We start from the raw sequence: 14,797 nt of genomic DNA on the forward strand, positions 1-14,797 counted from the left end.
GCTGTTTGAAAAACTTCCTTTAATATTTCTTGTCGCCAGGTATGATAGCAATGAAATGTCCCAGCTTTTGTTTGAAAAGCTTTTTTATTTTTATTTTTTAAGAGACTGGGTGTTGCTATGTTTTCTAGGCTGTCTTGGCCTCCCAAGTAGCTGGGACTGTAGGTATGTGCCACCATGCCAGCTTGAAGAGTTTATTTCTCCTCAGTTTTGAAGGGTATTTTCTCTGTGTGTTAAGAATTCTAGATTTTCAATGTTGTTTCTTTGTATATTACTTTTCATTTAGTACTTTATTTATTTATTTGAAATTTATTTATTTATTTTTGAGACAGAGTCTCTCTCTGTTACCCAGGCTAGAATGCAATGGGGTGATCTTGGCTCACTGCAACTTTTGCCTCCCAGCTTCAAGCGATTCTCCTACCTTAGCCTCCTGAATAGCTGGGATTACAGGCACCCTCCACCACGCCCGGCTAATTTTTGTATTTTTAGTAGAGAGAGGGTTTCACCATGTTGGCCGGGCTGGTCTTGAACTCTTGACCTCAAGTGATCCACTCACCTTGGCCTCGAAAATTGCTGGGATTACAGGTGTGAAGCACTGTGCCCGGCCTCATTTAGTACTTTAAATGTCTCTCCATTTTGTTCTGGCTTGCATAATTTTTTACAAAAAGTCTGCTGTTATTTGTATCTGTTCCTTTGTATATAATGAATCAGTTTCTTCTGGTTACTTTGATTATTTTCCTCCTAATCACTGGTTTTCAGCTATTTAGTTATCATGTGCCTCAGCATGGATTTTTTTTTTTTTTTTTTTGAGACGGAGTCTTGCTCTGTCGTCCAGGCTGGAGTGCAGTGGCATGATCTCAGCTTCACTGCAAGCTCTGCCATTCTCCTGCTTCAGCCTCCCAAGTAGCTGGGACCACAGGCACCTGCCACCATGCCCGGCTAATTTTTTGTATATTTGGTAGAGACGGGGTTTCACCGTGCTAGCCAGGATGGTCTCGATCTCCTGACCTCGTGATCCACCTGCCTCGGCTTCCCAGAGTGCTGGGATTACAGGCTTGACACACTGCACTTGGCCCTCGGCATGGCTCTTAAAAAAAATATTTATTCTGTTTGGGGTTTGAGTATTTTGGATCTGCAATTTTAGTTTTTAACAAATTTGGAAAAATTTCAGCCACTAATTCTTCAGATTTTTTTTTGTCTCCCCTCCTCTTTTTTGGGATTCCAGTATAATGCAAGACCACCTTGTTGTTATCCCACAGCTCACTGAGGTTCTGTTTACTTTTCTAGTCTCTGTGTTTTATTTTGCATAATTTTTATTGCTGTGTCATTAAATTCACTGATCTGTTTTTTCTAGTGTCATTCTACTGTTAATTCTATCTGGTATATTCTTCATTGCTGATATTTTATTTATTTATTTATTTATTTATTTATTTATTTATTTCTGAGACCGAGTTTCACTCTTATTGCCTAGGCTGGAGTGCAGTGGCACGATCTTGGCTCACCGCAACCTCCGCCTCCTGGGTTCAAGCAATTCTTCTGCCTCAGGCTCCCGAGTAGTTGGGACTACAGGGGCACGCTACCACACCCGGCTAATTTTTATATTTTTTTAGTGGAGATGGGGTTTCACCATGTTGGCCAAGATGTTCTCGATCTCCTGACCTTGTGATCCGCCCACCTCGGCCTCCCAAAGTGCTGTGATTACAGGCGTGAGCCACCACACCTGGCCTTATTTTTTAATCTCTACAAGTTTGATACAGTTCTATTTTATATCTTCTATTTCCATCATTATGCTTTCATTCCTGTCCTTTCTCTTCTTGAACAAATGGAAAATAGGTTTGTTAGTCTCATTATCTCCATCACTTTTGGGTCTATGTCTGTTAATTTTCTGCTGGTTGTGGATCATATCTTTCTGTTTTTGTTTTTTGTTTGTTTTTGCATGCCTAGAAAACATTGATTGTATGCCAGAATTTCTGCACTTTATGTTGCTGATTGTGGATTAAGTTGTCTTCCTTAGTTAGGGTTGGATTTTGTTTTGGAGTGCAGATAAGTTACTTGGACTCAGGGCTTATCTTTAAGCTATATTAGTGTGGGTTCAGAGCAACCTTTGGTCTCAAGTGAATTTATCTGCACTGGTAATGCAGTGCCCTTCAGAAGATTCTATGTGATTCCCGTTTATTTTGAGGTTTCGCCATTCTCGCTTTTGGGAACATGAACTAATTGTTTAAGATGAGGGAGTAAATTTGGTCCTTGCTACTCCATCTTGACACGTTTTTCCTCAGTGTGAGTTTTGTTTTTTTTTTTTCCTCAGTATAGTTTTAATGTGTTTATTGACTGACTTGAGCATCTTTTCATATGTTTAAGAATGACTGGTATTTCCGTTTCTCATTTTCTCTTGGATTGTCTTAGGAAGAATAGCCTTGTATTAGTCAGGGTTCTCTAGAGTGACAGAACTAATAGGATATATGGATATATGAGATGGAGTTTATTAAGGAGAATTGACTCATACAATCACAAGGTAAAGTCCCACGATAGGCCATCTGCAAGTTGAGGAGCAAGGAAGCCAGTGGTGGATCAGCCCGAGTCTCAAAACCTCGAAAGTAGAGAAGCCGACACTGCAGCCCTCAGTCTGTGGCCACAGGCCCCAGAGCCCCTGGCAAACTGCTGGTGTAAGTCCAAGAGTCCAAAAGCTGAAGAACTTGGTATCTGATGTTCAAGGGCAGGATGCATCCAGCACGGGAGAAGGATGAAGTCTGGGAGACTCAGCAAGTCTGGTCTTCCATCTTCTCCTGCCTGCTTTTTTCTAGCTGCTCTGGCAGCTGATTAGATGGTACCCACCCAGACTGAGGGTGGGTCTGCCTCTCCCAGTCCACTGACTCAAATGTTAATCTCCTTGGGCAATACTCTTACAGATACACCCAGGAACTATGCTTTGTATCCAATCAAGTTGACAGTCAATATTAACCATCACAAACTCTTTGACCAGTTATGAGTTGCAAACCCTTTTTCCTACTCGTCTTTTCAAAAACAAATGCCGGCTGGGTGTGGTGGCTCACGCCTGTAATCCCAGCACTTTGGGAGGCGGAGGCAGGTGGATCACCAGGTCAGGAGTTTTAGACCAGTCTGGCCAACATGGTGAAACCCTGTCTCTACTAAAAATACAAAAATTAGCTGGGCATAGTGGCAGCGCCTGTAATCCCAGCTACTCGGGAGCCTGAGGCAGGAGAATTGTTGGAACCTGGGATGCGGAGGTTGCAGTGAGCCAAGATCGCACCACTGCACTCAAGCCTAGGTGACAGAGCAAGACTCCATCTCAAAAAAAAAAAAAAAAAGAAAGAAAAAAGAAAAACAAAAGCCCATGGGCATTTATTTTTATACAGAAATTTTTTCTTGTCAATTTTTATGTTTATTAATTTTATGTTTATTACTCTTTTATGTTTATGTAGTTATTAAAATCTAGTGGCTTCTAGGTTTTGTCATACTTAAGCTGTCTCTTCTACACAATTATTAAGTAACTCTCCCCACACCAAGTTGCTTCTAGAACTCTAATGATTTCACATTTTACGTTTACCTTTTTCATATGTTAGGAATTTATTATCAAGGTATAAGATGTGAGGAGATTCCTCCCGCCTACCCCCAACTTTGTTGGTTTACCCAATTATCTCAGTATCATTTCTCTGATTAAGCCCTGTTTTCTGCATAAATTTGAATTTTGCCTTTATTATAAATTCCACATGTATTTGGTTCTATTTCTGGACCCATATTATTTTTCATGTACCATAACCATATTGTTTGTTTCTGCTTCAAGGTTTCAATGTATATTTACTGTCTTAATAGTTTAATAGATTTACAACATCTCTATTTTTACTTTCAAGTTTTCTGATCTTATGTGCATGCTGTAATTTAATTTAAAATTTTTAGTTTTCATAAATTTTTTTTTTTCTGGTACTTCAGGGCCCACTAAATAACATTGAAACCTGTGTAGATGGAATTTAAAGTTTTTTCTTTTCGTTCTTAGAATTTATCTAACAGTTTTAGACATGGGATGGAGCTGTATTTTAGTCCTTCCTATTAGCGATGTAGAAATGTATATTTAGAAAAATGGCCCAGGAATATGTATAGGTGAATTTGGAGCTGAATTTCTGATCTCCCTTTCTCTGCTTTGTAGTTTACTTAATTGTATTCATCATCATTGTCTATCTCTGTCCTACAGAATGTTAGCTTCCTAAAGGCTGGGATCAATACTTCTTTTTTTTTTTTTTTATTAATTTTTTTTGCACACAAAACAATAAACATTTTCTAAAAATACATACAAACAAAAAGATGCGTATCAAACATAGGAAGGTTGCACATGGGAAGTCAGGGAATAGAAATGGGGGGTGGGAATTAAAATAAATGAGAGAGGGACTTTATATGGATCAGTGATAATAACTCACTCCTCTATTTGACAAAGAAGACGGAGAAGGAAGAGGAAGAAGAAGAAAGTGGGATAAAGGATCAGAAAGGGAGGAAAATAGAAAAAATTAGAGTATGACTCCAGGGTAGACCTGTTTTGTTGTCACTGGGTTGGTTGGTTGGTTTGTCTGTTGTATTTTTCATATGTTTCGCCATGTTGGCCAGACTGGTCTCGAACTCCTAGCCTGAAGTGATCAACCCGCTTCGGCCCCCCAGAGTGCTGGGACCACAGGCGTGAGCCACCACGTCCAGCCCCCACATTGCTTCTGGCCTCCCCGGTAGACCTCCCAGACGGGGCGGTCGGGCAGAGGCGCTCCCCACATCCCAGACGGGGCGGCCGGACAGAGGCGCTCCTCACTTCCCAGACGGGGCGACCGGGCAGAGGCGCTCCTCACTTCGCAGACTGGGCGACCGGGTAGACGCGCTGCTCATTTCTTCCCAGACAGGGCGGCCGGGCAGAGACGCTCCTCACTTCTTCCCAGACGGGGCGGCCGGGCAGAGGCGCTCCTAACTTCTTCCCAGACGGGGCGGCTGGGCAGAGGCGCTCCTCACTTCGGCTGGGATCAATACTTCTGATGATTTTAACTTTAAAATAAGTTTTCATCTCTGATAAAGCTACTTCACTTTTATTACTCTTGTTTTTCTGAACTTTCTTAGTGATTCTTGCTTATTTTTCCATATAAACTTTAGAATCAGCTTGTTTATTCCTTATTGTTATTTTCACTGGGTCATATTAAATATATAGATTGGTTTAGGTAGATATCATATATGTTTATGGTATGCCTTTTATGTCATTTTAGATTTGTTATCCTAAATATCTTTTGATAATTTTGTTAAAGTTTAGTCAAATGTGTCATTTAATGTTTCTGAGATCTTCCCACCTGTCAGATGAAGGGCACAGATTATAGCATCAGGGCTTTTAACATGGGGGGTATGACTCTCCAGGAATCTCTATGAATTATCCAAAATTATATGCAGAATAATGTGTATGTGTATAATTTGTTGCAAAATAGTGTGTAATGTGTGTAGTAAGTTGAGAATGGGATGTTCTTGCCAAAGGCTTATTTGTAGGGGAGCTTATTATCTCACATACTTTTCAAATTCTTGAAAAATGTGGTTTCGTTATTTGAGTTGGCCTCTCCTTGCCCTCCTTCTCCCCACCAAATATCAGTAACTTGCAAATAGACTACCAGAACCCCCGCCTCCCCTTTTGTTTCCTCTCTCCTCTACTTCTCCCACAGTCCAGGAAATTTACTTTTAGTCATTTAAATTTGATTTCAGAGGAATCATAAGGAGAGTTTCTGGGGGTAATGTTCTGTTTCTTGATCCTTTTTTTCTTTTTTTTTTTTTTTTTGAGACGGAGTCTCGCTCTGTCACGCCATTCTCCTGCCTCAGCCTCTCCGAGTAGCTGGGACTACAGGTGCCCGCCACCACGCCTAGCTAATTTTTTGTATTTTTAGTAGAGATGGGGTTTCACCATGGTCTCGATCTCCTGACCTCGTGATCCACCCGCCTCGGCCTCCCAAAGTGCTGGGATTACAAGTGTGAGCCACTGCGCCCAGCCCTGTTTCTTGATCTTGAATTGGCATTTACATGAGTATGTTCATTCAGTGATATTTCGTTGAGTTGCATATGTAACCTTTTAGGCAATTTTTTATCAGTTATGCTTCAGTGAAAAATTTTAAAAAGATGATGTCAAACAAAATTTAGAGAAGTCATTTTGTCTAGTATTTTTTTAGTTCTATTTGATCATTCTATTATTGCTGTAACATCCTTCCCCACTAAGGACTATTTAACCTTCTTAATCTTGCAAATCTGTTGGGTTCCTTGAAGAAAGTTATCCGTGACCTATGAACTGCTAATGTGAATGTATTACTTCCTGCCTCATTTTTAATTTGGAGCTATACCAGTTGTCTAGAAAGCTCTTCTCTTGTTCACTTGGGGAGAGATTGTTAATACATGTTTATATGCAGTTTCATTTGTCAGGTCTTTGATTTTACTGGTGTCTTTTGGTTAGCTCACTTGACTTATTGGTTCTACCTGTAGCCATAGTTCATTGCTGATGAAGTGACATGAATTTTAGGATCAATTTAGGTGTTATAAATGGAGTAAATTTCTTGATGGTTGAATTGGTACAATCTAAACACACAAAGTGAAAATAGCAAACTTTCTCCCTTAACCTCCCTCAGAGCTTTGCATGCCTAGCCTACCTCCATGTCATTTTGGCCTGTAGCCTAAATATCACCTCTTCAGAAAGGCCTTCCCTGACAAACCCAATCTAAAGGAGCCCCATGGATACTTTTTATGTATGGTGCTGTCAAATACTTTCTTTTCTTTTCTTCTTTTTTGAGACGGGATCTCACTCTGTCATCCAGAATGGAGTGCAGTAGGATGATCTTGGCTCACCGCAACCTTCTGTGCCCAGGTTCAAGTGATCTTCCTACGTCAGCCTCCTGAGTAGCTGGGATTACAGGTGCACGCCACCACATCTGGCTAATTTTTGTATTTTTTGTAGGGATGGGGTTTTACAGTGTTGCCCAGGCTAGAAATAATTTCATATAATTTATTACTGTCAGATATTTCCATAATTTATTTTCTTGTTTCTCTCTTTCCTCCTGCCTCAGAAAGTTAGCTCTATGAGGACAAGGCCTCTATATTCCCAAGGCCTAGGTGCGAGGCATGTAGTAGCTCTTCAAAAAAAATTTGAACAACTGGGATTATTAAATGGGTCGCAGATTATTATTCAATTGGATGCCCTTAAAATAATTTTGTTGGCCAGGCACAGTGTCTCACGCCTGTAATCCCAGCACTTTGGGAGGCCGAGGCAGGCAGATCACTTGAGGTCAGGAGTTTGAGACCAGCCTGGCCAACATGGCCAGGCAAAACCCCATCTCTACTAAAAATATAAAAGAAGGCCGGGCGCGGTGGCTCACACCTGTAACCCCAGCACTTTGGGAGGCTGAGGTGGGCAGATCACGAGGTCAGGAGATTGAGACCATCCTGGTAACATGGTGAAACCCCATCTCTTCTAAAAAAAATACAAAAAAATTAGCTGGGCATGGTGGCTGGCACCTGTAGTCCCAGCTACTCGGAAGGCTGAGGCAGGAGAATGGCTTGAACCTGGGAGGCGGAGCTTGCAGTGAGCCAAGATCGCACCACTGCACTCCAGCTGGGGTGACAGAGCGAGACTCCGTCTCAAAAAAAAAGAAAACAAGAATTAGCTGGGCGTCATGGCACATGCCTGTAATCCCAGCTACTCCGGAGACCGAGGCAGGAGAATTGCTTTAATCCGGGAGTTGGAGGCTGTGGTGAGCTGAGATGGCACCAGGGCACTCCAGCCTGCGCAACAGAGTGAGACTCTGTCTCAAAATAAAAAAATTTTTTTTTGTTCTACTATAATTAAGTCTTTGTTTCAGCAAGTCTTTTTCTAAGACTTGATAAAATATTAATAGTAATTTTAAAAAAGATTTTTTTAAGAGACAGAGTCATGCTATATTGCCCAAGCTGGTCATGAATTCCTGGGCTCAGGCAATCTTCCTGCCTTGAACTGTGTATTATCAGTTCTTTATTGAGCATCTGCTATGTTAAATGGTCAGTCCCCACACTATGCTCAGCCTGAATTACAAAAACCAGTATTGTTCATCAGTCTCACAGTATATTACATCCACATTGGACAGTTCTGCCGTACTCACACTAGTTCCCAGAGTTTGATTTTTTTACTTTTTTGACCATTAAGTTTTTAATCTCCAGTCTTCTGATACACTTCTGTAACCTCAGTCTTGAAATTACTTAGACCATTCTTGCTGTTCCTTTGGCTTAGCTACTTGGTACTCTGTTCAGATTTTTCTTTACTCCACCCGGTTGCTCTTTGGAATTGGTTTCTTTCCTGCACAAAGTGTCCAAGAGAGCTTTCTGTGCTTTCTAATCCTTTCTCTTTCTGCTTTCCAGCTCTCAGTTCTTTTATTGCATCCTTCAGTTTCGTGCCCAATTATGTTTTCCTATTCTTCTGTCCTGGCTTTCCTTTCATCCATTCTCTCTCCTTCACATTTATGCTTACAGGCTTCTTAATTAAGTTGTCTTTGATCACAACTAGCTTTCTTTTTTTTTTTTTTTTTTTTTTTTGAGACAGAGTCTCGCTCTGTCGCCCGGGCTGGAGTGCAGTGGCGCAATCTCGGCTCACTGCAAGCTCCGCCTCCCGGGTTCACGCCATTCTCCTGCCTCAGCCTCCGAGTAGCTGGGACTACAGGCGCCCGCCACCGCGCCCGGCTAATTTTTTGTATTTTTTAGTAGAGACGGGGTTTCACCGTGGTCTCGATCTCCTGACCTCGTGATCCGCCCGCCTCGGCCTCCCAAAGTGCTGGGATTACAAGCGTGAGCCACCGCGCCCGGCCCGATCACAACTAGCCTTCTAATCTGTCACACAGGCCACGTTCTCTTTTATCTTTACAAGCTTTTACAGGCTGGGCACGGTGGCTCACGCCTGTAATCCCAGCACTTTGGGAAGCTGAGGCCGGTGCATCACCTGAGGTCAGGAGTTCGAGACCAACCTGGCCAAGATGGCGAAACTCCATCTCTACTAAAAATACAAAAAATTAGATGGGCCTGGTGGTGCGTGCCTGTAGTCCCAGCTACTCGGGAGGTTGACTCAGGAGAATCGCTTGAACCCGGGAGGCGGAGGTTGCAGTGAGCCGGCATGGTGCCACTGCACTCCAGCCTGGGCAACAGAGTGAGACTGTGCCTCATAAAAAAAAAAAAAAAGCTTTTATGTGAATACAGCTTTTAAAACGTGTACTTGATTTTCTCCAGCCTGGGCAACAGAGTGAGATTGTGTCTCAAAAGGAAAAAAAAAAACAACAAAAAAACTTTTATGGAAATACAGCTTTTAGAAAGTGTACTTGATTTTATTTAGATATTGTGTGTCCCAGCTGGAAGAAGTTTTTTTTTTTTTTTTCTTTTTTTTTTTTGAGACGAAGTCTTGCTCTGTCATCCAGGCTGGAGTGTGCAGTGGTGAGATCTCAGCCCACTGCAACCTCCGCCTCCTGGATTCAAGCGATTCTCCTACCTCAGCTTCCTGAATAGCTGGGATTACAGGCGTACGCCACCATGCCTAGCTAATTTTTGTATTTTTAGTAGAGATGGGGTTTCACCATGTTGGCCAGGCTGGTCTTGAACTCCTGATCTCAAGTGAGTCGCCCACCTCGGCTTCCCAAAGTACTGGGATTACAGGTGTGAGTGACCGCGCCGGGACTGGAAGAAGTTCTTAAATTCATTTTTTCTTTTAAATCAAGGTTTGAACCTTAAGGTGTAATGCTTCCTAACCTTTATCATAATATGGCAGATGTGGAAAATAGTATTTGGATGGGACACAGAGGCAACTGAGGAGGCTGCTCAGGCTCTGCCTGTGTGTCTGCCTTGAGGACCAAGGAAAATCCATCTCTGCACTGTAATCTGCTGACCTAACAATTAAAAGACCTACCTGAAGGGTAGATAGACTTCAGCAGAGTGTGAACATGCTAACTTTTATTTTGTATTTATGTATATATTTTCTTAAGAGTTGTAACTTTCATTAGATTCTCAAAGGGGTCCTTGAAGCAAAAAAGAATACCAATGATGTTTTAAATTGTGGAGGTAAAACCAAATGTATGGCATAACTTATTTTTTGTTTTTGGTTTAAATTTTTCCTTTTGATTACAAAGTTGTATATATGTTTGTTATATAAAATTCAAACATTATACATAGTATCAACATCATAAGTAGAAGTGTATCATATCATACCCTCAGTTAATTTCTACAAAGTTTGGTATATATTTCTGAAAATATTTTTCTTCTTATATATATTAACATTTGTTTCCCCTTCTCCAAAATTGTATTTATAGAAGAGATTAAATGTATATACAATTCATTTCTCACTTAATTTATCTTAGATATAATTATACTTTAGTGCTTATTGATCCACCTCGTTTTTGTAAAAATCAAAATATGTTATGGATCTGCCATAGTTTGGTTCACTTTTCTTCTATGATTAAATGCATGCATTTTTAACCTTTTTATATTGTAAATGGAGGTGTAATGAACATCTTTGCAAGTATATTTAGGAGTATTTCTGTATAATAAATTCGTAGAAATAGAAATGCTAAGCTTGTGTTACGAACATTTACAATTTTAATAGATATGGTCAAATGCCACCAAAAACTCAACCTGTTTACACTTCCATGTGTACAACAAAAATTTCTGAACATGCTTTCAATGAATTAGTAAAGTGAATCTTTCTTGATCTGCAAGATCAAAAACTGTTTTTATATTATGAAAATTTCCAAACATATGCAAAGTTAAATACAATAGGATGTTGAACCTTCCTGTGCCAATCATGCAGACTCAACATTTTTAAAGATTGTAGCCACATTTGCTTCAACTGCTCTTTTTTCCCTTTCGTGGAAGTATTTTAAAGCAACTCCCCCAAATCATGTTGTTTTACCCAGACATACTTCAGCATTCATCTTTAAAGAGTAGGGATTTTTTTCTTTTTAAGATCTTTAGTTTTTTAGTATAGAAAATTTAAAACATATATAAAAGCAGTCAGCACAGTGAACCTAACTAGTATGATCTTTTTATTAGGGAAAATATCCCTTGGTGTCATTTTTGACTGAAAGACAAATTTAAATTACAATCTTTTAAATGAATTCTTTAAACATCAGAAGAGAATACTTTATTGACTTTGATATCTATCTGTATTCTGTTTCATGAACATAACAATGAAACCTCATGTATCTCTCAGTTTCAACAAGTAGCAATTCAGAGCTGCTCTTGGTAAACTCCCATCTACGTCCCTTTATCTCACCAGATTATTTTGAAGCAGGTCCCATATATTAGAGCGTTTCATCTGTAAATCCCTGTCTCTGTCTAAAAGACAGGGAATTTACTTTTTTTAAATTTTTTATTTTTATTTAAGACAGTCCCATTCTGTCATCCAGGCTGGAGTACAGTGGCGCACGATCTCAGCTCACTGCAGTCTCCACCTCCTGGGTTCAAGTGATTCTTGTGCACACCACCACGCCTGGCTAAGTTTTGTGTTTTTAGTAGAAACAGGGCTTTGCCATGTTGGCCAGGCTGGTCTTGAACTCCTGATATCAAGTGATCCGCGCGCCTTGGCCTCCCAAAGTACTGGGATTATAGGCATTACAGGCATGAGCCATTGCACCCAGCCGGGAATTCACTTTTAATGATAATCACAGTGTTGTTATTGTCACACCCACATAAAATAATTCTTGTATCACCAAATAACCATGAACATTTTCTTGTATAACCACGATGGCATTATCACACTAATAAAATCAACTGTAATGAACTAGTACCCAGTTTATAACCAGATTCCCTTGGAAAGGAATTTCCTTTTTGAAAGACTAAAAAATGCCTTTCAAAAATTCCTTTCAGAGTTGGTTTGTTAGAATTGGTTTACGTATTGTATGTGCTTATTGGGTGTCTCAAGCCTCTTTTAACCTAGAGTAGCCCTGGTACCCCTTTATTCCCCTCTGTCACTGACAGGTTACAGAAACTGGGTCAGTTGTCCTGTATAATGTCTCACATTCTCCATTTGTCTATTTGCTTTTTTGTGGTGTCATTTAACATGTTCCTTTATCTCCCATACTTCTTGTAAATGGAAGTTAGCTCTGGAGACATGGTGTCATTCAAGTTCAGTTTGTTTGATAAGAACATTTCATAAATGGTGTTGTGTGCTTTACTCACATCACAGTCTCTCTGCTTTTTTTTTTTTTTAAACTTCTGGTGATACTAAGATTGATAAGGTTTTTTTTTTTTTTTTTTTTTTTTTGAGACGGAGTTTTGCTCTGTCACCTAGGCTTGAGTGCAGTGGCATGTTCTCAGCTCACTGCAACCTCCGCCTCCCGGGTTCAAGTGATTCTCCTGCCTCAGACTCCTGAGTAGCTAGGACTACAGGCATGTGCCACCATGCCTGGCTAATGTTTTGTATTTTTTAGTAGAGATGGTGCTTCACCATGTTGGCCAGGCTGGTCTTGAACTCCTGACCTCAAGCAGTCTGCCCACCGCAGCCTCCTAAAGTGTTGGGATTAAGGACATGAGCCACCTCACCCAGCAGATTGATAAGGATGTAATAGTCAGATATTTTTCTTATATAACCACAATATTGTTATCACACCTAATAAAATTAACTGTAATTAACTGAAGAACTGTAAGTAACTGTAATGAAAATTTCCCCTCAAGCTTTCCTCTAATGGCTCCATTGCATGAGTCAGTTATTTCACTAGATATCACAAAATGGTTTCTCCAGTTATTCATTTTTTGTTTTAATACAATTCATTGCTTTATTAGAGAAAACTGGAGCATCTTTCCATTTGTTTATTGGCTGTTTGGTACTTGTTTTGTGAATTGTTCATGACCTTGCTTGATTTTTCTATTGAATTCTTTTATTTTTCATATCCATTTTTGAGAGTTTGTAATCATAGCTATTAATCTTTTATCTCATTTATATATTGTAAATATTTTTTCCAGTTTGTTACTGTCTTCTGTGTAGAAGCGTTTGATTTGCATAGTCAGTCTTTTTTCTTACTTTTGTGGCTTTTAGTTTTAAGTCTTAACTTAGGCTTTCTATATTCTGAGATAATGTAGGAAAATAGTAAATTATCTTCCAGGCTCCATTTCTTAAATTTTATTTTTAATGTATTCTGGAATATATTTTGTATATAGTATAAGACAGGAATCAAATTTGCTTCCTGCTTTTAAATAATAGTAAATTTTGTTCTAAAGTAGTTTATTAAGTCTTCTTTCCACCATATTGATTTGAGATGTCACATTTATCACAAATTTGTATGTTCTTTCTCTGGACTTCATTATTGTTCATTTTAAATTATTTAAGTTTTTTTGGTAGACTGGGTCTTGCTATGTCGCCTAGGCTGGTTTTGAACTCCTGGCCTCAAGTGATCCTTCAGCCTTTGCCTCCCAACGTGCTGGGATTATAGGCATGAGCCACCATGTCCAGCCCATTGTGGTCCATTGATGTTAGCACATTACCACAGAATTTTAATTAAAATAATTTTATACTGTGCTTTAAGGTCCAGTTCATTATCATTAACCATTTTTTTTCAAGCTTTAATGGTGTTTTTCACAAATATGATCTTACATTTGAACTTTAGAATTAGTTTGTGATTAATTCTGTTGGGATGTAAATCTAATGGCATTAAGCCTGGGGAAACTGTCTTTTATTATTATTATTATTATTTTTTGAGACAGAGCGTCGCTTAGTCACCCAGGCTGGAGTGCAGTGGCACGGTCTTGGCTCACTGCAACCTCTGCCTCCCGGGTTCAAGCAATTCTCCTGCCTCAGCCTCCCAAGTAGCTGGGACTATAGGCACGTGCCACCATGCCTGGCTAATTTTTATATTTTTAGTAGAGATGGGGTTTTGCCATGTTGTCCAGGCTGGTCTTGAACTCCTGACCTCCGGTGATGCACTGGCCTCGGCCTCCCAAAGTTCTGGGATTACAGGCATGAGCCACGGTGCCCGGCTAAAGTTGTCTTTAAAAAAAAAAAAAAAAAAAAAAAAAGATCAATTTTTCCGTTTAGGAATGTTGTTTTTCTCTATTTATTCAGATCTTTTATATTTTACAGCTTAAATAGCTTCTCTTCCCTTCTACTTATTTCTAGGCATTTTACATGTTTAATGTGGTAATTATGTGTTTGGTCACAGAATAACTTATTTGTGATTATTTGGATGTTGACTATAGAATAGTTTTCTTCAGGGTGGGGCACAGTGGCTCGCAATCCCAGTACTTTGGGAGGTCAAGGCTGGAGGATCGCTTGAGGCCAAGAGTTGTACATCAGCCTTGACAATGTAGCAAGACCTTGTCTCTACAAAAAGTAAAAATAAAAAAATTAGCCAGGCATAGTGGCACATGCCTGAGGCTGAGGTGGGAGGATTGCTTGAGCCCAGGACTTCCAGGATGCATGTGAGTGACAAAGCGAGACCCTGACTTTAAGGAAAAATAAAAAAAAAGAAGAGTTAACTTCATTTTTGCTTAAACGTACCAATCATACTTGAAAGTGAATATAGGCCAGGCACAGTGGCTTACGGGGCTGAGAAGGGCGGAGCACCTGAAGTCAGGAGTTCGAGACCAGCCTGGCCAACCACCATGGTGAAACCTCGTCTCTACTAACAATAAAAAAAATTAGCTGGTGTGGTGGTGCACACCTGTAGTCCCAGCTACTTGGGAGGCTGAGGTGGGAGAATCGCTTGAACCTGGGAGGCAGAGGTTGCAATGAGCTGAGATTGTGCCGCTGCCCTCCAGCCTGGATGACAGACCAAGACTCTCCAAAAAA

The 14,797-nt window shown here is 40.1% G+C and overlaps 1 protein-coding gene across 4 annotated transcripts in view; it reads left to right on the forward strand.

The window, feature by feature from the left end:
- UBR3 (ubiquitin protein ligase E3 component n-recognin 3) overlaps nt 1-14,797 on the forward strand; it is a 263,885-nt gene that overhangs the window by 28,501 nt on the left and 220,587 nt on the right. The gene's annotated exons all lie outside the window — the stretch shown is intronic.

The sequence above is a fragment of the Symphalangus syndactylus genome, chromosome 8, assembly GCF_028878055.3.
Source record: "Symphalangus syndactylus isolate Jambi chromosome 8, NHGRI_mSymSyn1-v2.1_pri, whole genome shotgun sequence".
Lineage (NCBI taxonomy): Eukaryota > Metazoa > Chordata > Mammalia > Primates > Hylobatidae > Symphalangus > Symphalangus syndactylus.